General features: G+C 34.1%; 2 long non-coding RNA genes across 5 annotated transcripts; both read left to right on the top strand.

Moving 5' to 3' along the window:
- The first annotated feature begins 48 nt into the window (after positions 1-48).
- Positions 49-3,925, top strand: LOC114402830. 4 transcript variants are annotated; one of them, XR_003664528.1, is made up of 7 exons: positions 49-340; positions 415-494; positions 804-953; positions 1,257-1,444; positions 1,547-2,326; positions 2,726-2,868; positions 3,412-3,925. It is a non-coding gene; the product is annotated as an uncharacterized LOC114402830 (long non-coding RNA). The 4 variants fall into 4 exon arrangements; XR_003664530.1 differs by having other exon boundaries at positions 49-494; positions 1,568-2,326; XR_003664527.1 differs by having other exon boundaries at positions 49-494.
- A 401-nt stretch (positions 3,926-4,326) lies between these two features.
- LOC114403023 lies at positions 4,327-7,238 on the top strand. Its single transcript, XR_003664569.1, has 3 exons — positions 4,327-4,477; positions 4,664-4,729; positions 4,833-7,238. It is a non-coding gene; the product is annotated as an uncharacterized LOC114403023 (long non-coding RNA).
- Positions 7,239-15,434: the final 8,196 nt, after the last annotated feature.

Here is a 15,434-nt window from a genome sequence, read left to right as displayed (position 1 = left end):
TCATCTCAAACGTGTGGTTTTTCCCCTCCACCTCACCACTCACCACTCTCCAATCTTCCATTTTGCCCTCTTTTCTCATCCTCGAATTGAATCTAGCTTCTGCAGTTATCACGAACCAACCTTCAAATTCTTCAATCCCAAGCTATTCACAAACCAACCTCCAACTTTCTCTCCAACACTTTTCCCAAGTCGAAGAAAAGTTTTGTTTTTATTCTTCAATAATGTATTTCTGTTGTGCCCCGATCTGTTTCAGGTGATCTTTATTCATGTGGAATCGAATAATGAAGATGCAGGAAAGCCTGTTGCAGATTATTTTGGAATCACAGGGAATGATCCCAAAGTAATAATTTCCCGTCTCTTCTTTATTTTATTTTTGTGGTTGAGTCACGGGATTCTTCTCTTGTTATTTTGCAGTAGATTATTTTGCATACACAAGAAATGATGATGGAAGAAAAAATTTGCTTGATGGAGAGGTCACTATTGACACAATTACGGTACTCTTCTCTCTCTTCCTTCTTAGGGGGCTCTGTTCGTTTTTATGGAACATGCATAAATGCTTTCTTTTATGTTTTATTTTCACTATTTTAGATTCTGCCTTTTTGTCAAAATATTTGTGATCATCAAGATCCTATATTGTTTCCTTTGTTTTTTCTTGGAAATTATCTAAATGAATTTATTATAAATTTTAACATGTGTACTTCCTTGATTCAAGCTATTGTTATAGATTTTGGTGGATAAGAATTATTTATTTATTGCCAAATAGGTTTAAAAGGATAATTTTTTGGTTTGAATTTTTTCTGAAGGTCATGGTAAGCAGGGTAGCTGGCACCTATTTTCCGAGGAACCTGATGATGGGTATGCGATTTCTCAGTCCACCAATTTATTTATACATGATTTTTTTATGCTTATGCAGGGTTGTGGGATCTGAGTTTGTGCAAAAGTATGTTGGTGAGGTATGATTTTTATATCATCTGCATTTGAATGCGATATTGACAATGTTGTAGCTTACTCTGCTATCTTTGTTTCTTTTTGAAAATTATGGGTTTCCAATTCATAATTACTGATGCTATTCATATTCAGTATCAAAATTGGGATTGGATATTTTATCGGGATTTCATTGGTGTTTTGTTTCAAGACAATGATTTTGATTAATGTTGCTCAAGTTTCCTGGGAGTTTCAGATTCATTGATTATATATGTTCTTATCAATTTTTTTAGAGCAACATCTTCAAATCTTCCCTGCCATTTATATTTCAGGGTCCACGAATGAAACAACTCTTTGTTGAGATCTAATGCTACCCTTTTCTCTGATGGCCATCATCACCAATCACAAATGTTGAGCTTCTCTTCTCCAAAGTCAGAGTCTTTGTTGGTAGATAAGGCTTCCTCAAATGCCACATTGCCTTTTTCTTACCACCAATTGTCTAGCAACACCAGAAATGCAGGTACATATTATGTCTTGGCTTTTGAATTCATTGTCTCAGTTAATATCAAAAAGTGTTTTATACTTTGATCGTGCTATTAATATATGGAACGATTTTCCCAAGGAGATTTGCTTCGTATTGTAGAACTTCAAGAGGAAGTTTATGGACTCAAGCAAGGATCACACACTGTAACAGATTACTACACAAAACTAAAGTGAATTTGGGAGGAACTCAACAATTACCGTCCCATGATTCCATGCATGCACATGCTCAGCCAAAGTCTACCACGACTAGGATTTCATTATTCGATTCCTTAAAGGACTTGCTGAGCATTTTTCTGTTTCTCATGGAACCACTGCCTTCAACCAATAGAGTCTTCTCTATGGTCATTCAATATGAAAGGCAACAACTACCAGGACAAGCTATTGTGGAGGAGCAAAATAGCTTTGCCAATGCTGCTGAGAAACGTCACTTTTCTAACAAAGGAAAAGGAGTTTCTTATGATGGTGCTAAGGGAAATCCCACTCACAACAGTGGAAATCAAGGCTCAAACAAAGAGTGGACACACAAGTCACACTGTGGGCGTTTGTTACAGCAAGCATGGACAACCTCTTAGGCATCCTCGCTATCCCGAAAGGCCAGGATACCATAATCATGCATCCAGTGGAGCTGCTGCTAACAACATCGCTGCAAATGCAGTCCATGAAGCAACAAAAAACAATGGAAATGAGGAAGATTCATTTGGACTAAGTTTGAATGTCGCACCAGCATAATATCAACGTTTTATTGTTGTTCTCCAACAAACATGTTTCAAATGTCTCCGCTTATTCCACACAATTATCTAAAGTTCATGAAGCTTGGTTCTAAGCTTGATACCTTTCAAACTGATGGAAACAATGTTAGGTGAGATTATGTTATGTATTCTTTTTAATATACACATTGTTGTTTATTACATATTTTTAGCTGTGATGTGAATTACTTTTGTTCATGTGTTGCTGCTATTGTTCCTTTTATTTTTTCAAACATACATAAGTTGATAAGCATCATATGCGTTCTCCCAACAAGTTCTTTCATTAGTTCCTATAGTTTGTTTTGAAGGTGGTAATTGAATGAATTTACAGTTCCTATAAGTCTTGATTTCCCCTGATGTACTTTATTCTTCAAGGAGCTTTTATGTGATTAAGGAGACTTTGTGGAGAGAGTCACACACAGTGGGAGTTCAATAGAAGATGGACAAGACAAATGGTGCAGTGCAACAGGTGTTGTTGCAGTGCATGACAGTGTGTTTGTTTGTGTATGTAGGGAGTCAGGAGGAGCACCAAACTGAGTTTCAAATTTCAACATTCAACAGAGGCAGAAGCTGATGAAGGAGAAAAACAAGAAAAGAAAAAGTAAAACAAAAAAGAAAGAAAAAAAGACAATCAATCAGAGAATGAGTTGATATGGTTTCTTTCTTCTTCTTTTTTTTTTCTGATGCATCTGTGTATCTAAGTAACTCTAAGTACACTAAATGACAAAGTATTATAGTAGTTTTAGCAGCCTTCAGGAAGAGAAGATTGGCACTTTTTTCCTAATGCATTTTGGTCTTTGATTTGAAGTGAGAAAGTGTGCAGAGACCATTCAATTTCTGGGGTGCACGTTGCTGAGTTGTGCACGCCAAAACTGACACTTCAGCTTTCTCTTTTCTTTTGCATCCTCCTCCCTCCCTTTAATAACACGGACTCCTATACTGTAGTATAGTAAATGGACCTCTCATTAAATGAATGCCTCAGTTCTCAGTTATGATCAAAGCCCATGTGGTAGTGTGTTAAGTCTATTTTAAAATAAAACCTATACACATTGGTCTTCCTAATGGTCTTTGATTACATCACATTTGTTATCCATGATGTTCTCTATGTGCCTAAGTTTAATTTTAACCTCATATCCATTTCAAAATTAATTTTCACTCTTCCATACTCAATAACTTTTTCAATGTTTGCAATATTCAGGGAATGAGCTGCTTGAAGATGATTGGCTTGCCTAAATTGTAGAGGGTCTTTATCACCTCACCATCAGCAAACATAACACAGTTCCTCCAACTAGACCATCTTACATGAACAACATCACCACAACTCCAGTCACCAATTCCAACATTTGGCATTTTAGATTAGGACATTTGTATGAAAATTGTTTAAATGTTTTGCATCAACAATTCCCCTGTATTCCAAAGTTTATCAATGAAACATGTGATGTTTGTCATTTGGCTAATCAACCAAAGCTACCATATTCTTAGTAAAGCTTTTAGGATTGTATTAAGAGCTAGGCAGTCAGAACAAAAATTTGGTTACAAACAACTTGACTCCTCCTTCGTGTCCCAAAATACAGAAGTTGACAAATAGTCAATAGCACCCTGTAGCAGGATAGAGGATTAAGCATGTTGTTAATAGTGCATGATAACTATAACAAGCCTTATTTTGATTGTCTTGAGAGTTAGGCAGGCAAAACGGAATTTTTGTTGACCTCTATTCCTTTGCACTTTACAATACTATTTTTTTATCATGTCCTGTGTTCCGTTTCTTTCTTTCTCCTTTAGACTTCTCATTCACATTCTGCTAATTTTTTAGTTTGAATTAATAATATTAATTGGCAATACATGTTATGCCAATAAGATATCAAATCTATCATTTTTATTGGCAAGATCTTTGAAGCAAAACTTTCATATTAGGAGTTCCATTTCTATATTATTATGTATAGCAACATATTTTTAACTCAACCAAAAGGTTCTTGAATCTATAGTTAAATTATGAATTATAAGTAAAGGTTATTGCAGATTTCAATTCCATATTACTTATGTGAATGATAAATTTAAAATAAACCTGATATTTAAAAAGAACTATTATGAAAAAAAAAACTTTGATTCTTTTTGAGCTGTTTATTTGTTCTGGTTGATTGATCTCTCATTGAATTTTTTAGCCCCTTTTTATGTATGCATATATAAAAATGTTTCAGGCTCTGTGTGAGGAGTTAACTAGAAAAGCTGCCACTTTGGTGGCAGAGAATGAAAACCTAAAGAGGGTATGGTACTATCTCTTATTTGATATCTTATTAACATTTTCCTTTTCCACTTCCTCTTTATTTTGTTGCACTTATTTGTACAAAACATCTATTTAAGATATTTATAATTTCTCAATTTATTTAATCTCGTTTGATGTTTACCTGATCATTCACGATATCTCATTTTGTGGCATTTCTGACAAAAAGGAGAAAGAATTGGCTTTGAAAGAGTATGAGTCTTTGGAGACTACAAATAAGAACTTGAAGACACAAGTAAGATGTTTTGTTGTGGTAGAAATCTGTAAGCATAATATAACTTTTGTTTGCAAAGAAAGTATATCAATACAGGTAAATCAACATTATCTTCCATTTGCAGATAGCCAAGTCAATAAACACTGTAGTGGAGAAAACTCCTATTGAGCCTGTGTCATCTGTGGCTGAGATAACACCTTCATCCGGTAATGGTCCATGGTTACTTTATAACCATTTTCCAATCCGGTAATGGTCCATGGTTCCTTCAGTCTTCTAATCCAGTTCATCTACAAAATACATCATTTAATTCCATCGCCATTCCACTTAATGCTAATGTTTCATGTTCTTCTGAGTCTGAATCACATCACAAGCAAAATAATCTTATAAAGATAATCGAACTCAAGTAATCACTTTTTAAAATTTTATTTTGATTTATCCTTTTGATTTTTGAGGTTGTAAGTTTCTTTCTTTAGCTTAATCACTAGAAAAAGATAAGAAAGCTTTTGAAATGACTGAGTCAAAAGAGGCAACATTGCTTGAAGCAGAGAAGATTTCCTGTCGGAAATCTGAAGTGGATTTCAAGTTCCTGTGTTTTTTGCTGGTTTCTCAAGTCAAGAATTGGGAAGTAACACATTCCTATTTTCGAGATTTATTGTTCTTTATTATTATTATTATTATTATTATTATTATTATTATTATTATTATTATTATTATTATTATTATTAAGTCATGTTTTAGGAAATTGGAGGATCTAATGGTGCAACTTCTCCAGCAGTTGAGGCTTTAACCTTCTCTCATACTTACTGTTTGCTGCTAGCTTTAATTCAATTTAGTTGTCCACCATTTTTTCCTGCATTATTTAAATTCTACTCATCTTAATTTTTTGCTTTATATTTTTTAAGCATTTAATTTAAACTTGATTCTTGTCGAGTTTCAGTCGGTGATATCTAATTATGATACCATTGACAGGGTAGTGTGCTTATTGGATAAAAGCATTCTGAGTGCACATGCTCTGATGCATTTGTTTTTCATCTTTTCTAGACTCTAGAATGTCATGTCTCCTGATAATTGAGATTATCTAATTTTGAATTTTGTCATTAAGTTAGGCCATTTTTTTATATAATCTTGGACTGCTTTTGTCGTTCAACTTCTTTGTAGGGAAAGAAAAGAAGAATAGCTTCAAAGGTAGGTTTGCAGTACCCTAATTGTATTTTCTTATGTATATATTGAAATTAATTTCATAACATCTATTCAAGCAATGTTGTTGGTACCCTTATTGTATTAATTTATATATTGAAATTAATTTAATTTACTCTTAAACATGTGAGTCTTCCCCAATGGCTGAGGAATCTAGCACTCAAGCAAGTATTTCAAGAATAATCATGCTGGTTGAGGCTTTGTTTGAGGTTTTAACCTTCTCTCATGCTTATTGTTTGCTGCTAGCTTTAATTCAATTTAGTTGTCCACCATTTTTTCCTGCATTATTTAAATTCTACCTATCTTAATTCTTTGCTTTATATTTTTTAAGCATTTAATTTAAACCTGATTCTTGCTCAGTTTCAGTTGGTGATATCTGATTATGCTATGATTGACAGGGTAGTGTGCTTATTTGATAAAAGCATTCTGAGTGCACATGCTCTGATGCATTTGTTTTTCATCTTTTCTAGACTCTAGAATGTCATGTCTCCTGATAATTGAGATTATCTAATTTTGAATTTTGTCATTAAGTTAGGCCATTTTTTTTATATAATCTTGGACTGCTTTTGTCGTTCAACTTCTTTGTAAGGAAAGAAAAGAATAATAGCTTCAAATAGGTAGGTTTGCATAACCCTAATTGTATTTTCTTATGTATATATTGAAATTAATTTCATAGCATCTATTCAATGCAATGTTGTTGGCACCTCCTTGGGACTCACCAATGGCTATCTCACTATTTTTGTTGTCACTATGGCACGAAGAGGTTACAAGGCAAGTTCACCCAACCCACAATTCACAAATTAAAAACTAATATAAATACATTTTATGGATTTAATTTCTATTTGAAAAGAGAAATGATATTTGAGAAATCAATACTAAATATTTGCTCATCTAATCTAATATAATAATTTTGAACACCAAAATTCTGCCATATAACCATACCATTGAGTAAGGTAACTAATTTTAAAATTTTGTTGCTAAAACTCTTGGAGATCCATTAAATATTCATTGCATAGAACTTATGTTACTCTAATTGACATGGTTAGCACATTAGAGACAATATATAAGTCAGCCAATGATTCAAGGGAACAAGTACCTCTGCATGATTTTAAATTTTAGTATGTTAGGGGTGTCAAGTTAAGTAATAGTGACTGAATTCAAGGTGTTAGAAGCCGTTTTTTTTTCCTGATATTGAATACTAATTTTAGTATTCTATTTTCTAATATGAAGATGTTGATGTATATCTACATCTATAATAATTTTTTCATTCGTGATGATATTCATTATATTGCAGACACGATTTTGATAAATTTTCAATTGTCCTTCTTTATCCTTGCAGGGGATGATATTCATTATATTGTGCTAAACAACCTTTGCTGCTAGCTATGGGAATTGACCAGGGAAGAATTAGAATGAGATCATGTTGTTAAAGAGACATTTGCTTAGTTGATTCTAACTGACTAATTGCTATATAATTTTAATTTTAATTTGAAGTTTCCTTTATCAAGTGACCTATACTTATGCCCGGGTTTTAAATTCACATAAACATCAACCTTTAGCTATGGGATTCACCAGGGAAGAAATAGAATGAGATCATGTTGTTAAAGAGACATTTGCTTAGTTGATTCTAACTGACTAACTGCTATATAATTTTAATTTTAATTTGAAGTAATCTTTATCAAGTGACTCATACTTATGCACGAGTTTTGAATTCACATAAACATCAATCTTTAAAGTTTGGTTAATTAAGTGATATGTGCGTATGCACGGGTTACTGACTAGTTTTCTATCTAAAATTGTTGTGCATGCAGTTTATTTTTTTATAGAGATAGATAAAAGTGTTCTTTTTATAGAATAATAAAAATAAAAATAAATATTTTTTTAGAGTAAAGTAAATATTTAATACCTCCTCTACACGTCATCTACCCCAAAATCTATCTTTGCTTTGAAAGACCATTCATTTTTTTAAGGTTTTCTAATTTTTCTCTCAAAATAAAAATATTAGTGACAACTCCATTTTAAATATTTTTACACCGTCCCCATAGTGACCCCGATTGCAACAGAATGTAAATACTCAAGATTCAAAAATAAACACTACAATTATTACTCATAGATAAATAGTTCAAAAATAATTATTTTATAAAAAAAAATGGAAATATGAACACATGTATTATCTTCCCTTCATGGCTTCACCAACCTCATTTACTGCGTGAAAAAAATAGTTCATATGCTTCCAGTAAAGTGTTCCTTTAATGGTATGTATGTACAATGTAAACTCCATAGTGGTTTTTGACAAGTAATGACAGCAAACTGGTTTGATATTTTTTCCCTCATTTTCGTGACCAATTTCATTTATATATATATATATATATATATATATATATATATATATATATATATATATATATATATATATAGAGAGAGAGAGAGAGAGAGAGAGAGAGAGAGAGATGTTATAAGGTTTTTTTTACTAACAAGCACCCTCTCTCTCCTCAAAATACCCAATACACATCACTTTGATATTTTTTTCCCAAATTACACCAGTTGAGGGATGCTTCACGAAGTCGGATTTGGCTACCCCCGACTTCCCTTCTTGTTCTTTTTTTTTATGAATTAAAATTTTATAAAATTAAATATTATATTATATAAAATTATTTTTAATTAATTTTAAAATTACTTATTTATTAAATTAATTTAAGAAGGATTGATTAAATTAATTTTGTTATTAAGAAAATGATATTATTAAATTTAATTATTTTTGTTACATTATTTAATTTATTTAAGATATTTTTTGGGTGAATATTTGTTTTAAAATCAGAATTGTGTATAATAATATATTTATTTTAGTAAAAAATTTAAAATTTTTAATATAATTAGTTTGTTTATGTCATTAGATTTAATTAAAAATGCTAAAACTAAAGGTTTTAACAATTTATTTATAGAAGAACATTATACTACATTAACAATAAAATATTTAAATAATTACATTTGGCTAAGGAAAAACTTAAATGAGGATATGTTAGGACAATTGTTTCTATTATGATCATGTTGCTGGCAAAGTCCACATTTTTTTCTACTTGCCCATTCATTTTCGTCTTCGTCCATCTCAGTAGGAATGCGAGTTGAAACGAGACGACCCTTTGTAGTCCTCTTTCTCCTTTGATCAGGACCCCACTGATCTCCTTCATATTCTTGCCACATTGATTTGTGTGACAGTAAATCAAAGGAGTTGTTGTAGATGTGCAAAATGTGTTGTAAAGTGAATAGCATCGGCACATAGGTCATGGGATCAATATTGACAAATTTACAGGCAGCCATGACGTGAGAACACGGTAAGTGTTTAGCCTGATATTCACCACAATCACACTCTTAGGATAGTAACATTACTCTAAACCTTCCAGGTGGTCTGGGTGTTGAAGTGGGGATTGAGTCTCTGTTATAATAAAAGTGTGATTGTGTCTGTCGAATTCATTTACAATGTGTATATTAGATTCTTGTTGACCGTTATTCATTGCATCGAAGACGACTTCAGAATACTATGAGCCGAAGTTGATCATTGCCTGAGTTTGTCGACCTCTATTAGCAAAGAGTTGTGCGGTCTTGAAATACGTCTCCTCAACCAATGATGACACCGACAATATCTTGTGTTTTTGAACATGGAATTAACAGACTCCGACAAATTGGTAGTCATATGTCCCCAACGTTTCCCCTCATCAAAGCATTGTACCCATTTTTGTTTGGGTAATTGATCAAGCCATTCAGCTGCACTTGACTTATTCGCACGGATATCCCCAAGATGTCGCCAGTGCATCTTCTCCGTGTATGCGTAACCTATAAATATTCAATCAATCTATTATGTTATAAAATTTGATTGAAAGAAAAGTTTAACGAATAAATAAAATAGATTCTCACCAGCTAACATGAGTGGTTTCTTTAAATGTTTGCAGTTTGAGTTACCGCGAAGAAACTTTTGTGCATTGTGGCGCAGGCAAAAGAAATGGGATGTGTCCTGGACCCATAAGTTACTTGGGTTGTTGTAGGCACTTATAATTGAGGGGTGTTGGTTTGAAATGAGAGAAATGTTAATTTGCGGAGTAACATGTCTTCTCAAATTCTCTAGAAAAAACCCCAAGCTGAAGTTGTCTCCCCTTCTACAATGGCGTAGGCAATCGGGAAGATATGGTTAGCTCCATCTTGTGCGGTATCTATCAACAGTATGCCAGTATACTTCCCATATTCCCATAAAGCCATGTACCATCTACTTGTACTATGGGTTTGCAATATGCAAAGCCATTAATGCATAGACCAAATGACCAAAAGACACGTTTAAACAATCTTTTGTCCGGTACTATTTCTCCTCCCTCATACACGGATCCTGTTTGAGCAGCGACCACAGTCCCGGGAACACAAGATTGCAAAGCTCCCAAAAGTTTTGGCAGTTTGGCGTATGATTCTTCCTAGTTTCCATAAATCATCTCCAACGCTTTTTGCTTTGCTAACCATGTCTTCTTGTAGGATGGGGTATAATTCATGAACGTTTTGATATCTGCAATCAACGTCTTGATGGAGACGGTTGGGTTTGTTTTGACAATTGGTTTGATGATTTGTGTTATGACGTGTTTGATAATCCATTTGTTATGCCTCTTTGAATTGCATGCGCCCAAGCTCCATGTACAACCATTTTCATGCAATTTACACACGAAGTTTAGCCTTCTCTAGTCAAAGTAAATTATTCTGCAATCAAAAGGATTTCTGATGTTGTATTCTTTAACTACTCGAATACATTGTGTTTTTTCATCGAAGGTCATGCCAACCTCGAGTGCACCGATTGGTGGTTGTACATTATGTTGCTGATGAACAAAATGGTGTCGATCAATGTAGTGTAGTAGGTGGTCAAAGTTCAAGTCACTGGACACCTAGGTTGGTGATATTGCAACGGAGGTGACGGAGGTGTCGCTGCTTTGGTCATCGCTTTGGTCATCACTTTGGTGATTAATGTGATCAAAGAAATGTTGATCCTGATCCTCACTAAAATCATCCATGTTTTCATCATGAAATCGTATAATGGGATCTTCGTTAGCAATGGGATGTTCATCTCGATTTGATGTTTCCGTTTGTGGTAGCTGTGAAGGTGGCGTAAAGGGGGATGAAGGATGGTTTTGTTGGTCAAAGGAGGTTTGTTGGGCATAAAAAAAAGAATCATTTCCGAATAATAGTGGTGTGTATGAAGTATAAATGTCAAAGGGGTCTTGTGCTGAGATTGTTGGATGAAGATACTAGATTATTGAGGTCTATGTTGTTGTACGGTAACTGTAACTGTTGTGGAGGCGGTAATTGTAGTTGTGGACATGAGGGTTGTGGAGACGATGGTTGTGATTGAGGAATAAGGTTAGTAACAACATAGAATTCGGTAGAATTCAATTGTGGATTCTGGAGAATTGTTTCCATCGCGCCTCTGAGATCATCATTGTCAAGTAGTTGTGCTGAAATAAAACGTGTATGACCCAGATGAAATGAAATAGGGACACAAAATAACAATTGAAAAACTTTTTCAGTTGCTCGAGCAGGGAGACGATTGTTAATTTTTCAAATGAATTGTGTAAACGTAATAGAATGACTAACGTAAAAAAATATTGGGCTCGCAGATGTGTACATCGATCCTTGAACTGGGTCGTCTACAATGTGATCATTATGGTAAATGATGGTCACAATTTATTTAGGTGGAGCCATGGTGGTGCTTATGGGATATGAGTGGGAATAGTGTGAGAGTTACAAATCGAGTTTTGTTTTGTGAGAAAGTTATTGTGTGTGATATGTTATTGTCAAATGGTGATATTATATATAGGTTGAGAAAGGTTAGGTGGGAGAGTTAGGTGGCAAAGTTAGTTACGAGGGTTAGATGAGAGGGTTAGGTGGCAAAGTTAGTTATGAGGGTTAGGTGGGAGCGATAAGTGGAAAAGTTAGGTAAGAGAGTTAGATCGGAAGTTTAGGTGGGAGGGTTAGGCAACAAAGTTCGTTATGAGGGTTAGGTGGGAGGGTTAGGTAGGACATTCAGTGCATGTGAGTAAATATTGTGCAACTGCGGAATAGTATACACATGTGAGTGAACAATGTGCAACCCCACACATTAATATACATGACAGACTGTTCGTTTCATCATGATTGTTGACTGCAGTGTTCCGCATCACATGCTAAGGCCACACAAATTGTTCAGAAACATGTTAACGGGATAAACGTACGCATGTGAGTGAATAGTGTGCAACACCACACTTTAATGGGGTTGTCGGTGCATATGAGGGTTAGGTCTGACATTGCTCTACATCTCTGAAATCATGCATGTGTAGGCTATTATTATTGAAGTAAATTGAAAATAACAACTTCAAAGCATGCAACAACTACAACTACATAATAAAGACTGAGAAAAACTTCAACGCAATACAACAACAAAATATGTTAAATTATTCATTCAAATTTCAGGGAATTGTCCAGCTTCTGCTCCATGTCGGCCCAACTTAGGTCATTAACTTGAGTAGGTGATAATGAATTATGAACATCAACTTTAAGTTCCATACATATTACACTTGTCATATTGACAAATGTATGAAACATGCACAAAACACCTTCTTCGTCAATAATTTGAATTGCCTTATATTGAACTTCACCATTGAATTCATATACAGGACAACAATACCAAAGGGCATTAATTATAGGCGTAACACCATTACCTGTAATTGATGATTGTATTGTGGTGATTATATTTGACAGCGTCATTGTTGGATTCAAGAGTAATGATTTTGTCTTGTGACCTCTGAAAACTGCATTTGAACTTGAACTTTGAATGATTTCACTATTGATATAAACGTACGTACAAATAGGCTCTGACCTCATTGTTTTCCCTCTCTGTTTCCTCTCACAATTTGATTTGACACAACTATGCAAAGTGTTGGGTGATACGGTACGTTTATATATGCAATCAATCACGGGTCCATGGTTCACGTGCATTAGAATCTCGGTGCGTCACACTACCATAATCGTGTTAACGTGCTTTGGAATCTCGAGGCCTTACAAAGAGACAAATTATAAATGTGATTTGGAATCTCGAGGCATTACAATTACATTAAGTGTAATGTTGAGGCCATGCAAATTTTTGAGAACCAAGTTAATGCGGTAAACGTACGCATGCGGGTGAACAGTGTGCACACCACACATTATAATTTCAGGAAATTATACAGCTTCAGCTCCATTGATTCAACAGTAACGATTTTGTCTTATCACCATTGATATAAACGTATGCACAAAAATGTAATTGATTCACATGAATTAGAATCTCGATGCGTCACAGTACCACAATCGTGTTAACGTGCTTTGAAATCTCGAGGCATTACAATTACATTAAGTGTATTTGTGTTTTCAAAACTGAACGCAGTTTAAACCATAAATAGATGGGAGGTGCATGTCAATACCACATTTTCATCACCTAACTTCAAATTTTATATCATTTGTATTCGGTTTACCATTTGACATCATTGTCATGGATCATAAACCTCTATTGCATCATCAACATGTTCATCGTTCACGTACTACGATTAATGACTTAATCACTTCCTATTACCATACAATACCTGAACCAGAACCACAAATTATACCATTATTATCGTGTACCGGGTTCCAACATATTGCCCTAATCAAACAGTGTAAAATTGATCCTGCATTGATCACTACATTTGTTGAACGATGGAGGACTCAGTTTTTTTTCACTCTGATAATTATAATGGACTTCGGCTCCATCAGTTACCAGGGATAAATCACATTCGAAATTGACAACACTCGATAATGTGCATATGTCTCTAAGAAAATAAACGTCGCACCAGTAAAACTGACGTGACATGGACAACTCAGTTTTTTTTTCACTCTGATAATTATAATGGACTTCTGCTCCATCAGTTACCAGGGATAAATCATAGTCCAAATTGACAACTCTCTGTAATTTCCACACGTCTCTAAACAAATAAATGTCGCACCAATAAAATTGACATGAAATGGACAACTCGGATTTTTTTTCACTCTCATAATTATAATGGACTTCTGCTCCATCAGTTACCAGGGATAAATCACAGTCCAAATTGGCAACACTATGCAATTTGCACATGTCTCTAAAAAATTAAATGGCTCACCAGCAACACTCTACAATTTGCACATTATGGATCCTTGCAAATATGCTTAAGTGTTCATTTACCCATTCATCTAAATGCACAGTTAACTAGTGACTCACCCAACTATAACCAAATTCTATAAATACCACTACAGTTAAAGACATTTGTAACAATTTCAAATTTTCATCTCAATCCCTACCACAATGTGTCACCTAACTGCATATGTTTGTGTTTACTACAATGACCAAATTTGCAATACTAATGAGGGCATCACCTTCGTTAGTAACAACACAAAAACTTTCATGGTCAACAAGGCCATAACCTTTACATAATTGCTTGAACTTGTTCACCAAAAACTAAACATTGACCCACAACAACATATCCAACATCTCCACTTTCGGTGTCCTATATTTGAGTCAGGACAACGATATATGTACACATCTTTATTCTGCGAGATGATGTTAATGTTCAACAAATATTCAACATTTTTTACAACAATTCATCACTACCATTTGTGGAGTTATTTGCCATAATCTGTCACAATAATAACCCACCAACCAACCAATATGGTTCAACCTCCAATCTTGAGGACTTATCAGATGAATACGAGACTTGTTTGGTCAAAAACCATGATAGTGATACTGACTCTTCTTCTGGGCCCGAAGGAAGTAACATGTCTCCATCACACAAAACAATATTCAAACGGGATTAGTAATCTATGGATCATTCATGTCTTAGTTATTTCTGCATTCATGTCTTAGTTATTTCTGCTTTGAGCTTTTCATGTAGTGTTTTATGCCTGTGTTTAGTTATCAGTTTACATATTGAAATAATTGTTTTCTTTAAATTTAAATTAGCAATTTTCTGTTTACCCACTTATTGCAGTAAGTGACATGACAATTTGCATACATCTCTAAAAATTATGTCTCACCAACAAAACTGACATAAAATGGACAACTCATAATCTCTTTTTTCACTCTGAAAATCATCATGGAAGTCTAACGACTTAATTACAAGGGACAAATTACTACTCCAAATTGATAGCACTCTGTAATTTGCACACATCTCTAAAATTTAAATGTCTCACCAGTAAAATTGACATGAAATGGACAACTCATAATCTCTTTTTTCACTCTGAAAATCATCATGGACGTCTGTTGCATTAATTACATGAGAAAAATCACAGTCCAAATTGACAACACTCTGGAATTTGCACTAGTCTATAAAAAATTAAATGCTTCATCAGCAAAACTGATATGAGATGGACAACTCATAATCTCTTTTTTCTCTCTGAATATCATCATGGACGTCTGCTGCATTAGTTACATGACAAAATCACTGTTCAAATTGACAATAATCTGCAATTTACACTAGTC

The sequence above is a fragment of the Glycine soja genome, chromosome 20 (assembly GCF_004193775.1).
Source record: "Glycine soja cultivar W05 chromosome 20, ASM419377v2, whole genome shotgun sequence".
Taxonomy (NCBI): domain Eukaryota; kingdom Viridiplantae; phylum Streptophyta; class Magnoliopsida; order Fabales; family Fabaceae; genus Glycine; species Glycine soja.
The sequence above is the reverse complement of the archived record's forward strand: the minus strand, read 5'-3'. Positions and strand labels throughout refer to the sequence as shown.